This window comes from Podarcis muralis, chromosome 17, assembly GCF_964188315.1.
Source record: "Podarcis muralis chromosome 17, rPodMur119.hap1.1, whole genome shotgun sequence".
Classification (NCBI taxonomy): domain Eukaryota; kingdom Metazoa; phylum Chordata; class Lepidosauria; order Squamata; family Lacertidae; genus Podarcis; species Podarcis muralis.
The window spans coordinates 36,576,611-36,599,728 of record NC_135671.1 but is presented as its reverse complement, the minus strand read 5'-3'; the positions used below and the strand labels follow the sequence as shown (position 1 = coordinate 36,599,728).

General features: G+C 46.6%; 1 protein-coding gene across 1 annotated transcript in view; it reads right to left on the bottom strand.

The window, feature by feature from the left end:
- KCND1 (potassium voltage-gated channel subfamily D member 1) overlaps nt 1–23,118 on the bottom strand; it is a 70,323-nt gene that overhangs the window by 17,193 nt on the left and 30,012 nt on the right. The gene's annotated exons all lie outside the window — the stretch shown is intronic.

Genomic DNA, 23,118 nt, shown 5'->3' with positions numbered 1-23,118 from the left:
AGCTCCTTCTTCCTCAAACCAGCTTGAAACCATGTGAGCGAAGCCTGGTTAAATTGTAGAAACTGGAAGAGGACCAGGCAGGGTTTCCGGTACTTGGGAGAGCGCTGCATTGCTCCGCATCTCTTTCGAAGGCGAGTGAGAACAGCATAAATTATGCAAAGCATGCATTTGCGAATTGCATTTGTAGAATTTATTCAGGTCACAGAATCTGGTATGTCAGGTCACAAAATTGGTATTGCTTTAGCACCGAATTTTAAATTTGTTATAAACCGCAAAGAGTACACAGCCAGCCACAGACCTTGCATTAGGGTACAATTTGAACGAGATGACCTACAAGCCCTTTCTAGGCTCACTAACTTTCCCACCAGCCACTCTAGCGGAACCTTTAAACAGAAGCTTGTGCAAACATTAATAGGTGATAATGTGGTCATTGCCAAGAAAACTCCATGGACATAAAAAAGGAGAAGCTTTGAGAAGAAAGTGAGAGTTTCCAAGGCATGCTCTGGTTCACAGAGAGCCGGACATGACTAAGACGACTAAACAACAACAACAACAATGTAGTCATGCTCATCTCTGTGCTGTGAAACTTTCTCATTTCTGCACATTGCACTGTGTTACAAGGCCCAAGAGCAGACCAGGAGAAGATTCTTGTCAGTTGGCAACACTAGTTTGCTGAAGGGCATATGAATTGAGAAAGCTTATCTCAGCATCTCCATCTATGCAGGAAAGGAAAGTGACTTTCCTTGCCCACCCACCCACCTTTGGGTAACTACAATCTCAAATAAGAATAGGGTCTCAACCTATAAAGCATGCCTGCCTGAATCAGTCAGCAGTCTAATTCAATACCTAAGAGAAATTTGGAGGAAAAGTTCTCTGAAGAAGATCAAAATCAGATAACTGCATAGACTCATAAGAACAAAATTCACACAGGCAGTAAAATGGTTAGGACCAGGCCGCGTTCAAAATGCAAGTTTGTGAGGTTTCAAGTTAAATTTTATCGACTTTCCAGCCTGAGAAGGAACTCTATGCAACTCAAAAGGTCACATACTGCATTGTGAACATTGCTTGGTCCTGATAAAGATATTATTTTTACTAATTCTATGAGTTCCCTCACCCAACTCCCCCTGCAAAACAAAGGAAGAGTCAAAGCCTGAGCCTAGCGCTTGAAAATAGCAATTAATTTTTATTTGAAGATTGCCCAACTCATTTTGAAAATGTTCATTCTCAAGGGCAAAAGGCCTTCATTTGTCCTAGTCTGGTACACCAGCCCAAAGAGAGTTTACTCCCTGCTGTGCTGGGATAAGACTCTTGGTCCCTGGGAAAGATAAGTTTTGAAACACGTCAAACAAATTTCAAAGCATAAGAGTAATAATTGCTGTTTTGCAAGCCTCTCCCTGTGCCCCTATCTCCCCTAGTCTGTGAATGACCCCAAACAGGAGTATGCAACGGGTGACCAAATACTGTTGGACTCCAACTCCCATCAGCCCCTGCCAGTATGGCCCATGGTCAGTGATCATGGGAACTGTAGTCCATCAACATGTGGGCAGCCAAAGGCTCCCCACCCCTTGTTCTAAAAATACCCATCACCTACCTGAACATTGCAGAGGTAAAGGTAAAGGGCCCCCTAACCATTAGGTCCAGTTGTGGCCGACTCTGGGGTTGCGGCGCACATCTCACTTTATTGGCCAAGGGAGCCGGCGTACAGCTTCCGGGTCATGTGGCCAGCATGACTAAGCCGCTTTTGGCGAACCAGAGCAGCACACGGAAACGCCGTTTACCTTCCCGCCGGAGCGGTACCTATTTATCTACTTGCACTTTGATGTGCTTTCGAACTGCTAGGTTGGCAGGAGCAGGGACCGAGCAACGGGAGCTCACCCCGTCACGGGGATTCAAACCACCAACCTTCTGATCGGCAAGTCCTAGGCTCTGTGGTTTAACCCACAGTGCCACCCGCGTCCTGAACATTGCAGAGAGAGACCTCTAAATGTTCTTCCCTTGGAAGATTGCAAGCTCTCCTTCCTTGGAGGTTTCTAAGGTAGGTGGGATGACCACCTGTCATGGATGTTTTAATTGAGATTCCTGCATTATTGCGGGTTGGACTAGATGGCCTTTGGGGTCCCTTCCAACTCTACAATTCTATGATTCTTTGGGTGCATGGCTTCACAAGAGGGAGGGCTACAGCCACAGATTCCCTGGGCATAATAAGCTTGTGCCCACAGTGGCTGATTCTTCTTCCCTTGGACAACTTCCAGAAGATTGTCACCCCTCCAGTATACGGCTTGGAGCAACGCTCCACGAACCAAGTAGTTGAGTTATGGGCCAGGGATCTACAGCTCTGTCAGAAAACAGCAGGTTCTGAGAATTACAGCCTTAATAAGTCCTCGGTTCTCTCTGATGGACGGGCCCTTGGGAGATCATTAATGGGAGCAATACTGAGCAAGGGAGTAGGGGAAGCAGGTAATTGAATATTAAGACGCAGCAGGGACTGGGATGAATGAATGAATGAATGAATGAATGAATGAATGCTAGAGAGCTCATCCAATCCAGTCTTGTTCTCCAAGTTATTTCAGGAGTTTGTACAAATGTACACACACATTCCTTCTGGCGGGGAGGAGGAGGGGTATGGGTTGTTTCCTCCCCTGAATTTCTTTTTTACAGCCTGAATTTAATTGCCTTTTCTTACAAGGCGCTCTGTACTTAAGTACAAAGTACAAAATATACACACATTACACGGAGCATAATGTTTCTCCATAATAAATACTGACTTGCTAGATCAGATCAGTGGTGCATCAGTCTCGCCCAGCATTCTGTATGCAGCCAGCCATGTGCCTCTTTCTTCTGAGCACTGGTACTTCACAGATTACCACTGAATACGGAGGTTCCATTTTGCTATGTATCACAGCTAATGTCCACTGAAAGGTGTACACAAACCTATCTAGACCTTTTCAAAAACTCTTCTATTCATGCCTTGCCGAATCAGAGTGCTCCCAACTGGTGACCCAGTCTTTTTCTGACTCCCATTACGGAGTATTCCCCCCCCCCCATAATATTCTTTATTGGTTTTCATTTGCACACTCCACATACACACATTGTATTACATTTCACATTTACACCTGCTCCCCAGATCCGACTTCCCTCCTTCCCTCTTCTGGCCTTTTATATCACATCTAACTTTTTCGCATTGTCTTCATCCGTTTTGTATATTATTGGTCTCCTTTCGTATTTGTAGTGTCTATAGTCAAATAAATCCTCCTGTATATACAGTTCTTATTGTCTGTCTATGTTCATTTACAACTACCATTGGTTACATTGATCGCATTGTACATTTTACTTTTTGTTATTTTCTTCATCCAGAAATTTTCGTTGTATTTCACATTATGAGGTTTATTTCAGTTCTGCTGGTTTCACTCTTTCGCCTTATCCTTCCTATGTATGACATAAATTTTCCCCATTCTTTTTGAAATGTTTCATTGCCCTGTTGTCGAATTTTCCCCATTAATCTAGCTATTTCTTCATTTTCCATTACCATTAGGGAGTATTTTCAAAGAGAAAGCGCCACCTGAGACACAAATGTGCCCTTCAGGCTTGCTGCGGTGCTTGTGTCTGGTATACTCTAGTGCCGGTGTATGAGTGCAAAATAAGTTTAAGCAGCATTTAATTGACAGTCCCTGGCCACAGCAAGTCTCAGCTGACTCCCTGCATGGTTCCTTATCATATTGTCCTTGAACAAACAGGCACCGTATTATCATAGGGAAGGGCAGTTTCTAGGGCCCCATTTGCACACACATTTAAAGCACTATTAAAACACTTTAACAGTCATGGCTCCCCCCCCTCAAAGAATCCTGGGAACTGTTGTTTGTGAAGGGGGTGAGAGTTGCAGGAGGCCTCACAGAGCTGCTGCTCCCAGAGTGAGGCCTCACAGAGCTGCTGCTCCCAGAGTTTCCTGGGAAGAGGGATTGATCATTAAAGCACTCTGGAAGTTGAAGAAGAAGAGTTTGGATTTGACATCCTGCTTTATCACTACCCTAAGGAGACTCAAAGTGGCTAACATTCTCCTTTCCCTTCCTCCCCTACAACAAACACTCTGTGAGTTGAGTGGGGCTCAGAGACTTCAAAGAAGTGTGACCAGCCCAGGGTCACCCAGCAGCTGCGTGTGGAGGAGCGGGGAATCGAACCTGGTTCACCAGATTACGAGTCCACTGCTCTTAAACACTACATCACACTGGGTCTCCAGTTGTAGTCCAGGGGTAGGCAACCTAAGGCCGGGGGGCCGGATGCGGCCCAATTGCCTTCTCAATCCGGCCCGCAGATGGTCAGGAAATCAGCATGTTTTTATATGAGTAGAATGTGTCCTTTTATTTAAAATGCATCTCTGGGTTATTTGTGGGGCATAGGAATTCATTCTTTCCCCCCTTCAAAATATAGTCTGGCCCCCCACATGGTCTGAGGGACAGTGGACCGGCCCCTGGCTGAAAAGGTTGCTGACCCCCTGTTGTAGACCCTGAATAGGGGTCTCCTAACAAGTCTCACTACCCTTAACAAGCAACAATACCCAAGATTCTTCGATGGGGGAGCCATGACTATTAAAGTGGAATAATAGGGTGGTATTCAATTAAATATTTGCACAACTACTGCAAGGATTAGCACAAGGCCAATAGGTTTTCCCCCTTTTCCTCTGCCAGGCATGTGCCCTGTGCTATCCCCAAATCTGCTCTGGAAGGATGGGGGGGACGGGGACACACATATATCAGACTTAGGGGGTGATTTGGGGAAAGATAATGCTTCATTGTAGAAAGAGAAAATACTGCACCGAGGGAATATTCTCCTCAGCACCACATGGAGTACAACCCACAGGACTTTAAATGTATGGTGCAGAAATGGCCAGGAACTGAGGTCAGTGGCAGCCACGATAGTACCCAATCATTTCATTGCATAATGTTGCCCCCAAGACCTGCATGTTCCCTTCATCTTGATAGGAAGGAAAAGTTATTCTGCACAGGGTCAGAATCATTGTTGTCTCTGTTTATAAAATATTTATCCTACCCTTCTTCCCAAAGGAGCCCAGGATCAAACATCAAAGCAATAAAACAATACAATTAAAAATAAATTAGATAATGTATTTAAAACACTTTAAAGCAATTAAGAACATCTGATTCTTTTTTTTAAAAAACCCCGTTAGGAATATCTGAAACCATTTTGAAACAACCACACACCCTCACAAACAATAATTCCAAGGTTACTGCAAACAGCATCTTTCATCCATCCAACACCCAGGTGAACAGGAATGTTTAAAAATTCTTCATGCACGTTAATAACGAGGGAGACAGACGCACCTCACCAGGGAAAGTATTTCATAAACAAGGGGCTGCAACCAAGAAGGCCCTGTCGTGAACTGATGCCAACCGGGCAGCTCTTGGCAGCAGCAGCAGCACCAACAAGGCCTCACCTGCCAATTGCAGGGCCCAAAATGGTTGATATGATTACTTGGCATGCTCTAGGTCAGGGGTCAACAAACTTACCACGCCTCGGGCCAGTGTCTCCAGCGCTGATCGTGCAGTGGGCCAGAGGGCAGGGGAGTGCCCATATGTGTGCGCACACGCTATTTCCAGCGCACTTCTGGGCCTGAGGAGCACCGGAAATAGTTTGTGCGCATGTGCACGGGCCTCCTCTGACCCAGATGTGCACTGGAAATAATGCTTGTGCATGCGCACAATGCTTGCACAGGCATACAAGCTATTTCCGGTGCGTCTCCGACCCGGAAGTGGGCAGCCACGCAGCACCAGTAAGAGTGGGTGGTGGGGGTTGCTGCAGGCTGGATAAACGAGTCCTGCGGGCCAGGGGACCCCTGCTCTAGGTTTAAGCCTTGAAAACAAATTCAAGGGTAACAGCCCTGAAAGTTCTGGCTCACAATAAGCCCTGCGCTGATCAGAGAACACCAAACCTGGCACCCTTTTGTGGTTTTTATACTCTCTCCCCACTACCCCACAAGGGAGTGCAGCCCCTGGCAGCTGCCCCTGGTCAGCTATGATGCAGACCTAAATCTTGCCTCTTTATGCCTTTTTGTGCACTGGAAAACAATTAGAGGCTTTCGTGCTCTTTGCCTCCTTGCCTCATTGCTAAACAAGGACTGTTTCTTTCATCCTTCTCCCATGAGTGCTGCTTTCTAAATCCTTTAACATCTCCGTGGCTTTCCTCTGATCTTTGGTTCATTTACATCTTTCTTTCAATTGGGCTCACACCACGGCACAAGCTGCTAACCTGAAATCTAGCATGTGCTCAGCTGATACAGGCCTGGTTCTCCCCAGCGTATACAGATGGGGAAACATTGTGGAGATGCGTTGAGGTAAAGAGCTGTGCAGCTGCTCCAACCACTACTACCACCACCTCCTCTCTGACCGTGCAGCTCCTATCCTTGCCGTTTGACTGGGAGCTTTAGGCAAAGGATGTTCAGAAAAAGATGGGTCTTAAGGAAGGAATCTAAAGCTGAGATAGGGGTACTTGTGGAAATGGTCGTGTTTTTCAGGTGCCGGTATAAGCCTATTGCGTGGCAAGTTCCCGACCCCCACAGGTAGAAATAATGACACATGACACAATTATTAAGGTTAATGGGCTAAAAAAGGCCACAACTTTATTGGTTACAGGTGATGAGCGCTATTGGCTTAGGCATTGGACCTAACCGACTATATCTGGCACCAGCCCGTCTGCTGGAAGTCCGGGAAGGGTTAACCACCAGTAGGGGGAGTCCTGCTAGGAGCTCCCCTGGGTCACCGATAGGGGGCATGCCTTAGGCCCTAACCTCCCTAGGCTTTGGACAGGGCCACGCCCCCCGGAATCCTTTAGCGGACTACCCTTCGATATGCGGGGCAGGTGATGGCGCTACCTCCCCTCTTTCCATCTACAGAACTATTCCAATGCCTAACCGCCAATATCCAGAAAGTTGTGACGATTTGCTACGGGGTAGGCGAAAACCAAGTGGCTGGTGCCAATTTGCCAAGTGGAAAAATTCCTACCAGGTCCCTCAATGGCGACCAACCAAAGTCCATAGCAAGGTCAAAGAAAGAAAACCTCAAAGGGCGGGAGGGTAGGAAAACAGGGTGGGAGCAGCTGGAAGGCGGCAAAAAGGGAGATCCTCGGCTGTGTCCTGTCTTTATGGGGCAGGCCACACACCTGAACCAACCTGATTGGCTGGCTAGGGGTGTGATGCACCCAGGAATCACCCAATCATGCAGGGCTGGCCCCCCACCCCCCCTGCGCATGTGGGAGGGTTGTGAACCCCGCAACTCCACCTCCTCCTCAAGGCGGAAGTGGCTTTTCTTGAGGGTGACATGGACTCAGGCCCACAAATAAAAGTGGTGCTACTTGGTTCAGGCAGCTACTTAAGTCTCTCTTTCTCCATTATGTGGAGACAGGATTAGTAGGATATTCCTTTGAATACTTTGACAACAGAATATTGGCACCCCCACCCCCTGTATTATAGGGAGGAGGAACCTCAATAAGTTGTTGGACTCCAACTCCCATCAGCTCAAGCCAGCTTGGACAATGGACAAAGATGATGGGAGTTGTAGTCCATCAATATCTGGAGGGCCACAGGTTCCCCACTCTGCCACAGTGGTTCCAATATAGAAGAGTGTGAGCTTTTGGGACAAGGACCTATGGCCTCAGTGCAGCTAGAGTTCGATATGTCTGAGGTCTAGTTCTGACACATGATGGAAAGCCACTTCAGACTGTAACTGGTGGCAGCTACCCCTAAGGTTCTTCCTCTCTTTCTTCTTCAGTTCTGAGGGCTGACATAACTGGACATTTCACTGTTCAAAGGCAAGGGGAACCTTCACACGGAAAACTGGTATGTCACGGAGAAGACTGTCAGGCGGCAGAGGAAACAAGCCCCACAGCAAGTTGCCAGGAACGGATAAGACAAAGAAAACTCCTTACCATCTGCTTTTTATTCAATATTTACAGAGAGAGGCTTGGAACGCAGCCTCTTCGAATAATGGTGTTGTCCCAAATGACTCTCCACTGCCTTTTTTCTCCCACTTCCTCATTCATCACCATCTCTTCTACAGGTGGCGCTGAGGGCCCTTTGCTTCTGAGGCCTTTGCTGTACTACTTTCAAGGCTTGCCAGGCTCTGGGAGTGGGGGTGGGGGTGGGGGGTCCTAGAATACTTTCTAAAAACACTGTGTCCGTCAGCTGTTGCCCTCCTGGTGGTTCCTTTTCCTCCTGTCCCATGATTTCCCAGCTTCCCCCCTCATCTGCCTCTGAACTGTGACCTGCCTCAAACCCCTGTTGTAATTCTGAACTGTCTTCTTCTTCTCTGGAAGGGTCAGGCTGGGGAGGTGTGTACGCCAGTGTGGTGTAGTGGTTAAGAGCGGTAGACTCGTAATCTGGTGAACCGGGTTCGCTTCCCCACTCCTCCACATGCAGCTGCCGGGTGACCTTGGGCTACTCACACTTCTCTGAAGTCTCTCAGCCTCACTCATCTCACAGAGTGTTTGTTGCGGGGGAGGAAGGGAAAGGAGAATGTTAGCCACTTTGAGACTCCTTCGGGTAGTGATAAAGCGGGATATCAAAGCCAAACTCCTCCTCCTCCTCCTCCTCCTCCTCCTCCTCCTCCTCCTCCTCCTCCTCTTCTTCTTCTTCTCCTCCTCCTCCTCCTCCTCCTCCTCCTCCTCCTCTGCCCAGTCCCTGACAAAGACTTAGCTAGAAACTTTCTCCCTCACTTCAAGTTTTCTGATACTGGAAATGTGTGTGCATAGCGGCATTTGACTACATGAGAACCGGGGCATAACACCATCTGCCAGCGCCTGGGGCAGGTGCGTACAGACACACATGGAGGGGCAGAGCACACTTGCTCATCCCTCTCCCCTGACAAGCAGGTGTCTGTGTGCTAGGTGGGGGTGCACAGGGTGAAAAGCACCCTCCAAGCTCTCCAGTCGCTGTCACCAGGGCAACAGCCCCCCGGCAGCCCCTGTGCTACGTCACCGCATGAGAGCCAGCCTTTGGTCTGAAGCATCACAGACCAGACACAGGTTGCCTGCCTCATCTGCTGTTTACAAGACCTCCGCCTATGTCCCACTGAAGCCAGTCAGACAAGTCAGCCATCATTTGCTCCTGCTGCTATCAATTAGTTATGATTATGGTTACGTGGGTTGTGGCCCATCTATGTCGTTTATAATTATGTCACACTGCTGTTTATTTGTTTAGGAATTTTTACGCCACCCTTACAATGCACATAGATGATACAAAGCAGCTTACAGTAATTAATACTTGTTCCGATCCTCTCGTGCTAGGGCAGATTACCAATCAAAATACTTAATTACATCTAATTGCATCAGATGCATGCTTATATCTCTTTTGAATCCATGAGGTTCTACAACCAAGTCATTTGCTCCCTAATTTGGCTAATACAGTGGTACCTCTGGTTACATACTTAATTCGTTCCAGAGGTCCGTTCTTAACCTGAAACTGTTCTTAACCTGAAGAACCACTTTAGCTAATGGGGCCTCCTGCGACTGCTGCGCCGCCATCGCATGATTTCTGTTCTCATCCTGAAGCAAAGTTCTTAATCCGAGGTACTATTTCTGGGTTAGCGGAGTCTGTAACCTGAAGTGTATGTAACCTGAAGCGTATGTAACCCGAGGTACCACTGTATGTATGTATTTATTACATTTATTCATCACTTTTCACATACAGAAGTATGTCCCAAAGCAACTTTCAGGACAAAAGACACTAAAACTCAGTGTAAAACAATAATAAAAAACAGAAACTACTCTCCCCCCAGCAATAATATTTCTACAAAGACAGATCCTACCCTCCCCACTAACAGATGAGTTAGCAGAAAGGCACAACTCATGACACTTCTAATTAACAATTCAAGGCCTAGGTAAACAGAATCTTTTGGCCTGGTGTCTAATAGCAAGCAATGATGGCACCAGGCGTACATCTCTGGGGACAGCATTCCACAAAAGCGGGGCCACCACTGAGGAGGCCTGTTCCTGTTTTGCCACCCTCTGCCCTTCCCTAGCAGGATGCACATGGAGAAGGGCTCTGATGAGCAACACAGTGTCTGGCTAGGTTCATATGGAAAGTTGCAGCTCTTAAGGTACTGCAGCCCTGAGCTGGATGAGCAAATATTGGTCAAAACCAAAAGCACTTCAAATTGAACCTGAAAACTAACTGGTAGCTGGTGCAGTTGCGCCAGAATTGGTGTTATATGTTCAGGTCGCCTTGCCCCAGTCAGCAACCCGGCCTCCAAATTCTGCACTAGCTGCAGTTCCCACACAGTCTTCAAAGGCAGCCCCACATATGTCTCGCTGCAGCAATCTAACCTAGAAGTTAAGAAAGCACAGACCACAATAACAGCAGGGACACAATCCCTGGGTCAGTCATTGTTTCTCAGACGCACCCACCTCACAGGGTTCCTGTGAGGATAAAATGTGTGTCAGAATTGTGTGCTGCCCTTGGAGGAAAAGGCAGGATGTAAATCACATAAATAAATACATAAATCAAATATCAATGGAGAAATATGCCTGTTAACACCTGCAGAATACATTTCCCTCACCACACAATGCTCTCATGCTTAATAACATTTGCGGTTTTTATCAGTTCATTCATCCTAACAACATAAGAAGAGCCCTGCTGGTTCAGACCAAAAACCTACCTAGCACAGCATCTTGTTCCCACAAGGGAAGTGGGTGGCGCTGTGGTCTAAACCACTGAGCTCCTTACGTTTGCTGATCGGAAGGCTGGCGGTTCGAATCCCCACCATGGGGTGCGCTCCCGTTGCTCTGTCCCAGCTTCTGCCTACCTAGTAGTTCAAAAGCACACTAGTGCAAGTAGATAAATAGGTACCACTGCGGTAGGAAGGTAAAGGCATTTCTGCGCACTCTGGCTTCCATCATGGTGTCCCGTTGTGCCATAAGCGGTTTAGTCATGCTGGCCACGTGACCCAGAAAGCTGTCTGTGGACAAACGCCGGCTCCCTCGGACTGAAAGCAAGATGAGCACCGCACCCCATAGAGGGGTCCAGGGGTCCTTTATCTTTACCTTACCCTGTTCCCACAGTGGCCAACCAGATGTCTGTGGGAAGCATATTATTATTATTATTATTATTATTATTATTATTATTATTATTATTATTATTCAAGTACAGCATGGGAGCAGCAGCATTCTAACCACTTGTGACTCCCAGCAACTGTCATTCAGACATATGCAGCCTCCAACAGTGGAGATAGAATATAACCATCACAGCTATTAGTCCCTGATAGCTGGCAACTTTAAAAGAGGATTAGGAATAAGGCTATCACACCACACAATCATATTCATAGCTCGCCCTTCTGCCAAGCGGCTAGCATGCATAGTTCTTCCTCTCAATTTTATCCACACAATAACTCTGTCAAGGAGGTTGGGCTGGCAGATAATGACAGAACTCAAGTCTCTCAGTGAAACTGATGTCTGAGGGGGAATTTGCACCCAGGTCTCTTCGTCAAAGTCTGTACTTTAACCACAACACCACAGTGGCTGTCTGGGTTTGAGAGTTCGGCCTTCTACCAAGCAGTGCAGATCCCTCATTCCCACTGTCAATTCCATTTTCAACACGTCTCGTTCTTTTTCAGCACGTCTTTTGGCTTTGCTTTCCACACAGCACTTTATATTAATCTCGCCCTGAATTTCATCTTCTTGATGACAAGGCTGACTCGTCAATCCACCCAAACTCATTCTGGATTCTAATCCTGACCTCCAAAATGTAATGCAGTGCAATCAGTGCCAGCTTTGCTACGGCTGGGCGTTTGATAAGGCTCTTCTGTGCTCCTTCCTCCGAGTCCTGCATGGAAGTACTGAACCGTTCCACACCACAATGAACCTCTGTGCGGGAGCTGGCAACCTCATTTGGTTACTGCCCTACTAATACTTACTCACCAGTATTCACCAGTTCCCACCTCCTGTTCACAGGGAGTTGTTGTTGTTTTAATAAATCATCATCATCATCATCATCATCATCATCATCATCATCATCATCTATTATTTATACCCCACCCATCTGGCTGGGTTTCCCCAGCCACACTGGGTAGCTTCCCAACCAAATATTAAAAAGAATACAGCAACAGACATTAAAAACTTCCCTAAACAGGGCTGCCTTCAGTTGTCTTTTAAAAGTAAAATAGTTGTTTATTGCCTTGACATCTGCTGGGAGGGCGTTCCACAGGGCAGGCGCCACTACTGAGAAGGCCCTCTGCCTGGTTCCCTGTAACCTCACTTCTTGCAGCAAGGGAACTTTTACACAAAAGAATATTAAAAATAAATTAGATCTTCTGCCCACAGTCTGAAGTGGCACAATCCCTTTGTCATGGCCCCTGACTTCAGGGGTCGCAATATCTTGAGGAAGACTCAAAGGAAAGGGAAGTACAGGCTGTTTCACCTGAGGAGGAACCTTTGGTATCTGCCCTCTCTACTGAAGGATGTGGCCTGAACATCGTTCCTCAGACTCAGAAGATGAATTGTCAACAGCACCTTCCCCTTCCCCGACTTTGCAGAAGGTAACATATACAAAATGAGGCAAAGAACCTCTGAAAAAACACAGCCAGATCCTCCAGGGGAACAGGGCCAGGCCACCTGTAGTAGATGCCTTGTCCTATGGCTCCAGCTCATCATGGAGATGATATCCCTCTGTAACTGCAGCAAAAGGGGAGAGGTCAGAGCAGCAAGGACAGCTGGGAGCTCTTCTTCTTCTTCTTCTTCTTCTTCTTCTTCTTCTTCTTCTTCTTCTTCTTCTGCGATCACCCGTAGCCGAGTAAGATTGTCTTCCATAAACATGGTTTTAACAGTGAGTTCGTAAGTGACTGTGGAGGCCAATTCTGGATCCACGTGTCCTTCCACAGTGGGGACATTGGTTTCCGAGCGGGAGTTGATCATGGTGTGGATTTGCCAAGAGTGCCTTCCTCCTAGCACGTTTCTCCCTTGCGTCCTGAGTTCGAGTGTCTTCAAAGCCCATGACACTTTTGGTAAAGACTGTTCTCCAACTGGAGCGCTCGCAGGCCAGTGTTTCCCAGTTGTCAGTGTGTATACCACATTTTTTTTAGATTTGCCTTGAGACAGTCTTTAAACCTCTTTTGTTGACCACCAGCATTACGCTGCCCATGGTTCTGATGTCTGCTTAAAGAGACTTGACCTGACTCTGTCTGACTACTGTACATAACTTTTAGAAGACATCTGAAGACAGTCCTGTACCGGGAAGTTTTTAATGTTTGATGTTTTATTATTATTTTTATATGCTGCAAGCAGCCCAGAGTGGCTGGGGAAACCCAGCCAGATGTGTGGGACATATTACTACTACTACTAGGCCCACCCTAGGAGTACCATAAAAAACCATAAAGTACCATAAAGTACCCTAGCCATACCATAAAGAAGGCTGATCGCTGAAGAATTGATGTTTTTGAATTATGGTGCTGGAGGAGACTCTTGAGAGTCCCGTGGACTGCAAGAAGATCAAACCTCTCCATGCTTAAGGAAATCAGCCCTGAGTGCTCACTGGAAGGACAGATCCTGAAGCTGAGGCTCCAGTACTTTGGCCACCTCATGAGAAGAGAAGACTCCCTGGAAAAGACCCTGATGTTGGGAAAGATGGAGGGCACAAGGAGAAGGGGACGACAGAGGACGAGATGGTTGGACAGTGTTCTTGAAGCTACCAGCATGAGTTTGACCAAACTGCGGGAGGCAGTGGAAGACAGGAGTGTCTGGTGTGCTCTGGTTCATGGGGTCACAAAGAGTCGGACATGACTAAACGACTAAACAACAACTAGGCCCACCCAAAAGAGACTCAACTTGACCTCATCCACTTCCACCATGAGTCTCAAGCCCCAACAGAACAGGATACTGTTCCCCCACCTTGACATGCTGCCAGGTGATTCCCACCTTATCCCTGCTGCACGTGTAGTTCCTGTCTCTGGCACACATTGCAGGGCGGCAGGGAGGAGTTCACACTAAGCTCAGCAACCCATCCCCAACCCTACCATTAGGGTAGGGTGGAGGTGGCTTCTGTAGAATAAATTGAGAGGGGAGTGGCAAGTTGTCCTCTGCCTCAGGCAGCAACACGTCTTGGGCCAGGACCATGTTCAGCAGGAAGGCCAGTCTCAGGTTTTAGAGAAAAACAGAGCCCTGGATATTCGGGGCGTGGGGCGTGGAGGAGACTGGCTTGACATGAAACGAAGCTGTGACACTTAGGAATAACAGAAAGGATGTCTGGCAGCTTTAAAGATAAGGCAGCTTGTTGTTATCATCCAGTGATGTTGAATGCTTGTGGGACAGGCTTGTATTAGACCTCAACTATGATTTCAAGAACTGGTGTCTGAATTTGCTTGCTCTCCTTTCCCCTTTCCTCTCCATTCAATTTTCTTTCTGCATCATCTTAGGAACTGTCTCTGTACAGCACTAAGACAATTTTAGGTGCTTCATCAGGAACTATAAGCAGAGACAACAGCAACTGGATTCTGCACACACAGGGCTAGGGTTGCCAATGCTTATTCTAGTTGGTTTTCACCCAAATTGGTTCTCATTTCACACATATACCCAGAATGCCAGGGCAGAGAACAAAGCCATTCATGGTGCGCTGGTGAGATTCTGGAGAATTTCTGTTTGTCTGTTTATGGCCTACTGGTTGTGCGGGTTTCTCATAAAAAATAGTGGACAAGTCTGATCCAGCAAGGTACTTCTTATGCTCTTAAGTAAGAAGGGAAGGCCATTTTCAACCCACTTAACATAGATTCAATTAAGTCTTAATTGTTAAAATATCCTGCAAATGCATCCATGCTTTGTAAATTCAAGAGTGCACTGATGGATCACTGGGATCCCACAGCTTCCCTATCTTCTAATATGTGATCTGCTTTTTAAAAGTGCTCTGTGGCTGCTTTTTGTGGTTTGTTTCATTTGTTTTGTTCTTAGGTTGCAATTGTATCTCATTTAAGGTTGTACATTTCTCTTATTTTGCACTGGGTTGATTTTGTGTAATACATTGTGCACCTTTTGTAGAAAGGTGGGGTATAAAAGTTGCTGTAAACTAAAGTCAAAGAATGAAATAATGAAGTCAACAAATCTCTGCAGCTTCATTTGTATGAAACTGCTCTTTATCCATTTTTTTGGCAGCATTCAAAACAAAAAAATATGTGGAGGCAGCTCTCATGGGCAAATTATTTCACCCTGTCCCATCAGCCCTGAGTGTTTTGTGTTGTGGTGGTAAAACACTGGCTGGAGGCCTTGCCCCATGGAAATCACCACCACACATTGGACCACAGAGGTGACAATAACAGCATCTTGGTTAATCTCAAATTGCCTTGTTTTCCTTACTTTTTTGTTCCTGTTTTCACTGCAAATGCCTGCACATAAATGAGCAATGCAAATTATGCAAGTCATTACAGCAGCAGCAAAAGACATTATCTAACTAATGTGCTTTGCATTTCAGAGATACGTTATGGATTCATATAACTGCAGTCATATTTCATGTCCAAAATGTTTCTCAATTAAAGCATTTGTATTCCATTCTTTTAATTAATCATAGATTGTATTTAGCTGCTGAGGAGGCTCTGATTCCAGGTTCCACTTAGTTCCTTCCCAGCCCCATTCCATGAGACACCCTGCAATGGTCTTCCGAGATGCACTTACACAAAGGATGTAAGACCAAATGAAGAGCCCTGCTGGATCTGACCTAAGGCTTATCTAGTCCAGTATCCTGTATCCTACAGAAGCCAACCAGATACCCTTGGCAAGCCCACAACAGGAAATGAGAGCAATGATCTTGCTGCCTCTGATCCTGGAAGAAGCATAGAGCTATCATGACTCAATTAATAACAATAATAATAATAAATTTTATTTATACCCCGCCCTCCCCAGCTCAGGGCAGCTAACACCAGGTATAAAAACAATTGATACAGTGGTACCTCGGGTTAAGTACTTATTTCGTTCCAGAGGTCCGTTCTTAACCTGAAACTGTTCTTAACCTGAAGCAACACTTTAGCTAATGGGGCCTCCTGCTGCCGCCGTGCCGCCAGAGCACGATTTCTGTTCTCATTCTGAAGCAAAGTTCTTAACCCGAGGTACTACTTCTGGGTTAGCGGAGTCTGTAACCTGAAGCGTATGTAACCTGAAGCATATGTAACCCGAGGTACCACTGTACAACTTAAAAACAAGATTAAAATACAACATTAAAATGCAGCCTCATTTCAGTAGAAACTCAAATCAAAAACTTTTGGGGGATGAAAACGTCAAGTCTTCAACAAGGCCAGCTATCCAGACTGGTCCTACGTGGGCCAGAAAAAAGCCAGGGAAGTCCCAAAATAGGAGTTCCATCACAGAAGGAGAAAGGAAAAAGGAAAGAGGGGGAGGGGATCTAGTTGATTCCAAGGCAAAGGCCAAGCGGAACAACTCTGTCTTACAGGTCCTGCGGAAAGAAATCAGATCCTGCAGGGCCCTGGACTCATGAGACAGAGCGTTCCACCAGGCCGGAGCACCCATGACAGATGGCCATCCAATCTCTGTTTAAAATCCTTCCCAAAAAAGAGAGTATACAGTCTCCTGAGGGAGACCGTCCCATTGCTGAACAGCTCTTATTGTCCAAAAGTTCTTCCTGATGTTTAGTCAGAGTCTCATTTCTTGCGAGTTGAAGCCATTGGTTTGGATCCCAGCCTCCAGAACAGGAGAAAACAAGCTTGCTCCATCTTCTGTGTCAGCCCTTAAGATATTTGAAGATGGCTATCTTATCTCCTCTCAGTCTCCTCTTTTTCAGGCTACCACAACACAACCAATTCCTTCAACTATTCCTCATCAGGCTTGGTTTCCAGACCGTTTATCATCTTGGTCACCTTCCTCTGCACATGTTCCAGCTTGTCAATATCCTCTAATTGTGGTGCCCAGAACTGGACACAGTGTTCCAGCTAGGGTCTGAACAAGGCAGAACAGAGCGGGACTATGATTTCTCTTGATCCAGACATTATTTTGTTGGACTTCAACTCCCATCATGCCTGAGAACCAACCATGCTGGCTGAGGCTGGTGAGAGTTGGAATCCAACAACATTTGGAGGGTCACAGGCTCCCAGTCCTTGAAAAAAGAGAAATCTGGGACTCAAAGAGGAACGTGGGAATGTGGGGGCCTGCCTTATACCAAATCAGACCATCAGTATTGCCTAACTGACTGGCAACAGCAGCATGTTTACTGTGAACTAAGCCCCACTTTATTGAGTTAGGTTTACCTCCAAGTAAGTGTGCAGAGAACTGCAATTTAAACACACACACACACACACACACACACACACACACGTAAATTTGCTTACTTTGCAAAACAGAAATCACAGAATCTGGTTTTAGTTGACAAAGGAGCTGGCTTTAAGACAATCAGTAAATACCATTTCTTCTTTTTCCACACAGCCCTGCCTGTAGCTCACCCAGATGGCAGAATCGGAAGCCGGGTCCGCTGAGCCATCCAGACAGTCATGTTTGATGATCGAAGCAGTCCCTTGAAATCTATTAATCGCTAATGCTCAAAGCACTTTTACAGCCATGAGTCAGGCACTATATCAATTCTGAACACTAGTGCCGATATTATTTTAGGTCAAAAAGGATTAGACAGGGGAGAACCGTGGATGGCCCTTAGCCAGGAATTGTCACAGAATCTAACCATCAGGATATTGGGGAAGGGTGTGTGCACAGGTAGGGGAAGAGTACAGCCCCTGGAAATCTGTCAATTCATCTGCAGTCCTGGGACCAAGAAAATATGATTGCCAGAAGGCAAGCAAGTACCGGTATTCCTGACTAACAGGAGAAGGAGGAATCTGTAAAACTAAGGAGGGCACAAGGGGGTCTCAAACCCACCTATGCCTATATTTCAAACCATGTCATGGTGATTATTCCTTGGTGACTTTGGGTTTAAATAAAATTGTTGATTCCACATAATTTGTTATTTTTGTTAAGAGGTCCTATGTACCAAAGGTATTCAAGTCTTTTCCTTTGGAAAAGGGTGACTTTGGTTGATCAAACTGCTATGGTTCTTAGGTTCATCATTTTAACGTGGTCACAATAAATGCTGTTAAAAAATACACAAGCTTTTCCCTTTTTTGCATCTCCTCATCTTTTTAGAATAACTGAGAGAGAACTTTTAAACCCTGGCGAGAATATTGACCCCTATACCCCCCATCAACTCCCTATGACTGGTTTCCAATCAGAAGGGTAGGCAATGAGAAGAATTACTGATGAAAGAAGAATGGCGGGTGAAATTAATGGACTATGCAGAATTAGATAAATTAACAGGAAGATTCAAAACCTGCGGGACCAGAGATTCTTAGAAGACTGGAGTAAATATATGAACTATTTGAAAAGCAACTGGAATGAACAGATTACGCTAGTAGGACTGCGTAATCCTTATTGAGTAATCCTTATTGCAAGAAAGACTATGAGGAGAATTATTTGTTAATGATAACTAAGAGTAATAGAGAAATTAAGAAATGCAGAATAAGTGATAAAAAACGGAAAATCATCAGAGGTTGTTGGCGGAAGTCTAAAATGTTGTATAAGATAAGAAGTTATGTTAAATGACTGTTGGAAATGATATGTTAAAAAATCAATGAAAATGTATATAAAAAACAACAACAGAAGGGTAGGCAATGGCCCATGCAAGGGGGAGATTCAGTAATTCCAGGGCTCCAGACAGAAAGGAAGGTGAGATCAGCACCCTGGAGAGAGACAAAAGAGTAGGTTTCAGAAGCATGGTTGGTGATTCTGCAGCTGAGGAAAAAACATACAAGTTGCCTCATAGTGTCCTGGAGCAACTGGCAGATCTTTATAGCCTGGGCTAGGTACTCATTGACTAGAAGCCCCACACCCTGAATACTGCATCTGACCAGTTAATGAACTGGTGCCTTCTCCTGCACCAGTTGGCTTCTTCTATGCCCTGGTGATGTATGGAAGTGGGAGCTGGACCATAAAGAAGGCTGGTCGCCGAAGAATTGATGCTTTTGAATTATGGTGCTGGAGGAGACTCTTGAGAGTCCCATGGACTGCAAGAAGATCAAACCTCTCCATTCTGAAGGAAATCAGCCCTGAGTGCTCACTGGAAGGACAGATCATGAAGTTGAGGCTCCAATACTTTGGCCACCTCATGAGAAGAGAAGACTCCCTGGAAAAGACCCTGATGTTGGGAAAGATTGAGGGCACAAGGAGAAGGGGACGACAGAGGACGAGATGGTTGGACAGTGTTCTCGAAGCTACCAGCATGAGTTTGACCAAACTGCGGGAAGCAGTGGAAGACAGGAGTGCCTGGCGTGCTCTGGTCCAGGGGGTCATGAAGATTCGGACACGACTAAACAACAACAACAACAATGCCCTGGGGTATCAAGCTGTAGGGATACCACCTTGGCAGAGTCCTGAAAGACCTGCTCCCTGCCTTGCAGGCCCTTTCCCACCTGGAAAGGTGGCATGCAGATAAAATGATGGACAGATCCTCTGAGGAGTCTGGTGGCAAGAGTGTTTCCTTGGGGTTGGGGTGGGGGTGGGGGGAGAAGCCATCCCCATTGCCTGTAGATCTGCATTGGACAAACCAGGGAGTGGCTCTAGCTCCTCCTTAGGGCTGCCATTGCTGGAGGACTTTGCCTCCAAGGTTTCCTGGTCTGGGGCCATCACACCCTGCTGCCAAATCTGAAATGGCCCCCTTGGCAGATGTACAATCGGGAACGAGATCATCAACAGAGCAGTGGAGCAGAAGCATTATAAACAAAAAGGCAAGACAGTTTTGGCTAAGTACAAGGACTTACTACAGGCTGACCTGGCTCAGGAGGAAAGTAACCTGAGGCTGTCTAGCAAATCAGAACTTCTAGTATTTTTCTCACTGTCCCTCCTTATAAAAGGCGTGTCCATGCCTTTTATACAGCCACCCCCTTGATGGCTTTCCCACCTCCTCTGTTAACAGAATTGTCTGGCTGCAGAAGCAAAAATACTTCCACCCCATTCTTAACTTTTGATTTGATTGATATCTTATAATTCAAGTTAATTTTGCCAATTCTATATACTCACTTAATTTACAAATCCACTCTCCCTTTGTTGGGGTGTCCTGAGATTTCCATATAGTGGCAATCACTACCCTGGCAGCTGTTGTTGCATATATCCATTCCACAGGCTCTTTGTGAGTTTCTCCCACCCATTTTACCTGCCAGCTCCATATATATACACACCTGTACTGCCTACACACACACACACACACACACACACACACGTACTGCCAACATTCTGTTATCCCTTTCTCAGTTTTCCTGCTAATGGACCCCATAACTCTGCATCTAGAACTTCCAAACAACCTTTCCTGTTCAGCTGCCTGCATGCTCACATCTCTGCTGAGAAGTGCTGGGGTCGCAACTGCCAGGCTATCTCTACTGTGCCATGCTCTTAGGATTCATTTGGCTTATGGCTTGGGGAGTGGGGCCAGCAGACAGGATTCGAAGTAAGGCTTGAAGTGGGTACAGGAGAAAGCAGAAACTGGGAACAACATGACAGGTAGGCAAAGACAGCTGTAATGTTGGCACTGCCAGTACCCCACAAGTGCTTTTATCTTGTTAGCAGGAATTCCTTGGCTTCCCCTTTGACATGCTCTTTGATTCCATGCCCCTAATTCCATAGTGGGGTCCCACAGTAGGACCCCGTTCCTGCCAGGCTGTGAGCAAATCCTGGAGGGAACTAACAGGGAATGGGAGCCAGGCAGTTGTTGCAGAAGCAGGCACAAAACTAATAGATATCTGCTGGCAGGCTCTGCAGGATATGTAGGAGGGCTCCTTGCATCTCCTGTTGGTGGGGGTGGCCAGCTCTCATCAGCCCCCACTGGCAAGGGCAATGGTCAAGGTTGATGGGAATTGTAGTCTAGCACTCCTGGGCTAGAACAACCAGGACATTTCAGAGCTGTGCTCTGCTGCCAGCAATGCAAGGCTGCATATCAAAAAACTCCCAGGGTGACACTGCCCACCCAGGGACTCCATGTGCCTCTCCTATCCTGGAAGGGCAATGAAATATTTCCCTAGGCTCTAGGCAGTCAGATTGCTCTTATTCCCTTGCCTCGGGGACTTGTGTTACACAGGAAGCTGACTTTTACTAGGGACTCATCTACACAGCGGGACGCGGGTGGCGCTGTGGGTAAAAGCCTCAGCGCCTAGGGCTTGCCGATCGAAAGGTCAGCGGTTCGAATCCCCGTGGCGGGGTGCGCCAACCTACCAGTTCGAAAGCACCCCCGGGTGCAAGTAGATAAATAGGGACCGCTTACTAGCGGGAAGGTAAACGGCGTTTCTGTGTGCGGCTCTGGCTCACCAGAGCAGCGATGTCACGCTGGCCACGTGACCCGGAAGTGTCTCCGGACAGCGCTGGCCCCCGGCCTCTTGAGTGAGATGGGCGCACAACCCTAGAGTCTGGCAAGACTGGCCCGTACGGGCAGGGGTACCTTTACCTTTACATCTAAAAGGTAAAGGTACTTTACATTTAAAATGATTTATTTGCAACCTTTACATCTACACAGCTGCAAATAAATCATTTTAAATGTAAAGTGCAGTATACAAATGTGACACTAGATGGAGAAAGTGAGCTATGCAAAACTCAATGTATTCTTTCAAAACTTTTATATTATTATTATTATAGAAAAGCATTTTCACAGTGTTTTTTATATGTGTATAGATTCCACTTAGGTCAGACCATGGATCCCTCTAGCCCTGGGGTGGCCAATATGGTGTCACCCATATGTTCCTGGCCAACAGCTCCCATTATTCCAGATCATAGGTAGTTGAGCTAGGCTTGATGGTGGTTGAAATCCAATGACATCTGGAAAGAGCCACATTTGCTATCCCGCCTAGCTCAATATTGTCCACATTGACTGCAGCAAATCTCCAGAGACTCAGGCAAAAGGCTCTCTCATCCTCTACTCTCTGACCCTCTTACTTGGGAATAATAATAATAATAATAATAATAATAATAATAATAATAAATTTTATTTATATCCCGCCCTCCCCAGCCGAAGCTGGGCTCAGAGCGGCTAACAACATTCTAAAATCATTTCATTATAAAATTAATTCCAATCAAATTAATGGCAACCATTTGGGCTAGAAGTTCTGTGAGGATTGCCAAAGGAGGGAGTCAGGCTGTGCCCTGGCCAAAGGCCTGGTGGAACAGCTCTGTCTTGCAGGCACTGTGGAAAGATGTCAAGTCCCGCAGGGCCCTAGTCTCTTGTGACAAGAGCGTACCACCAGATCCACCAGATACCAGGGAGTGATCCTGAGACCTTCATCAGGCAAAGCATGTGCTCTGTCATTGAGCTATGGCTCATCCCAATGCTTTCTGCTCCCCGTCCTGCAAGTTCCCCCTGAGGCTGCATTGCAACACAGCTAAGGGTCCCTGCATCAAGAATGTTCAGAGCTCAACATGGAGCAATGAAACAGGTATGCTAGCCTGCTAGTTGCCCAGCTCCTGGCCCTTGGCTAAGAAGAGAAAATTTTAACAGCTCAGCCCTAGATTGGAGTCATGCACTCTTGCCCTGGGCACTTTTCTCTCCTGAGGAGCCTCCTACTCTGCCTCACTAGCTCTCGATAACTTCCAGCAAAGGAGGTTCCACAAACATCAGGGTCTTTTGATGAACAACTCTTATGGATAATCCTAATATTGTTTCCTCTTAGGCCTACCTTTTTGTAATTAAGACCCCATCCACACTTTACATTTAAAGCAGTATCATTCCACTTTGCTCAACTTTAAGGGTCCTGACAGTTGTTTGAGACCCCCTATGGCACTGTGGGTTAAACCACAGAGCCTAGGACTTGCCGATCAGAAGGTCGGCGGTTCGAATCCCCGCGACGGGGTGAGCTCCCGTTGCTCGGTCCCTGCTCCTGCCAACCTAGCAGTTCGAAAGCACGTCAAAGTGCAAGTAGATAAATAGGTACCGCTCTGGCGGGAAGGTAAATGGCGTTTCCGTGCGCTGCTCTGGTTTGCCAGAAGCATCTTAGTCATGCTGGCCGCATGACCTGGAAGCAGTACGCTGGCTCCCTCAGCCAATGAAGCGAGATGAGTGCCGCAACCGCAGAGTTGGCCACAACTGGACCTAACAGTCAGGGGTACCTTTAC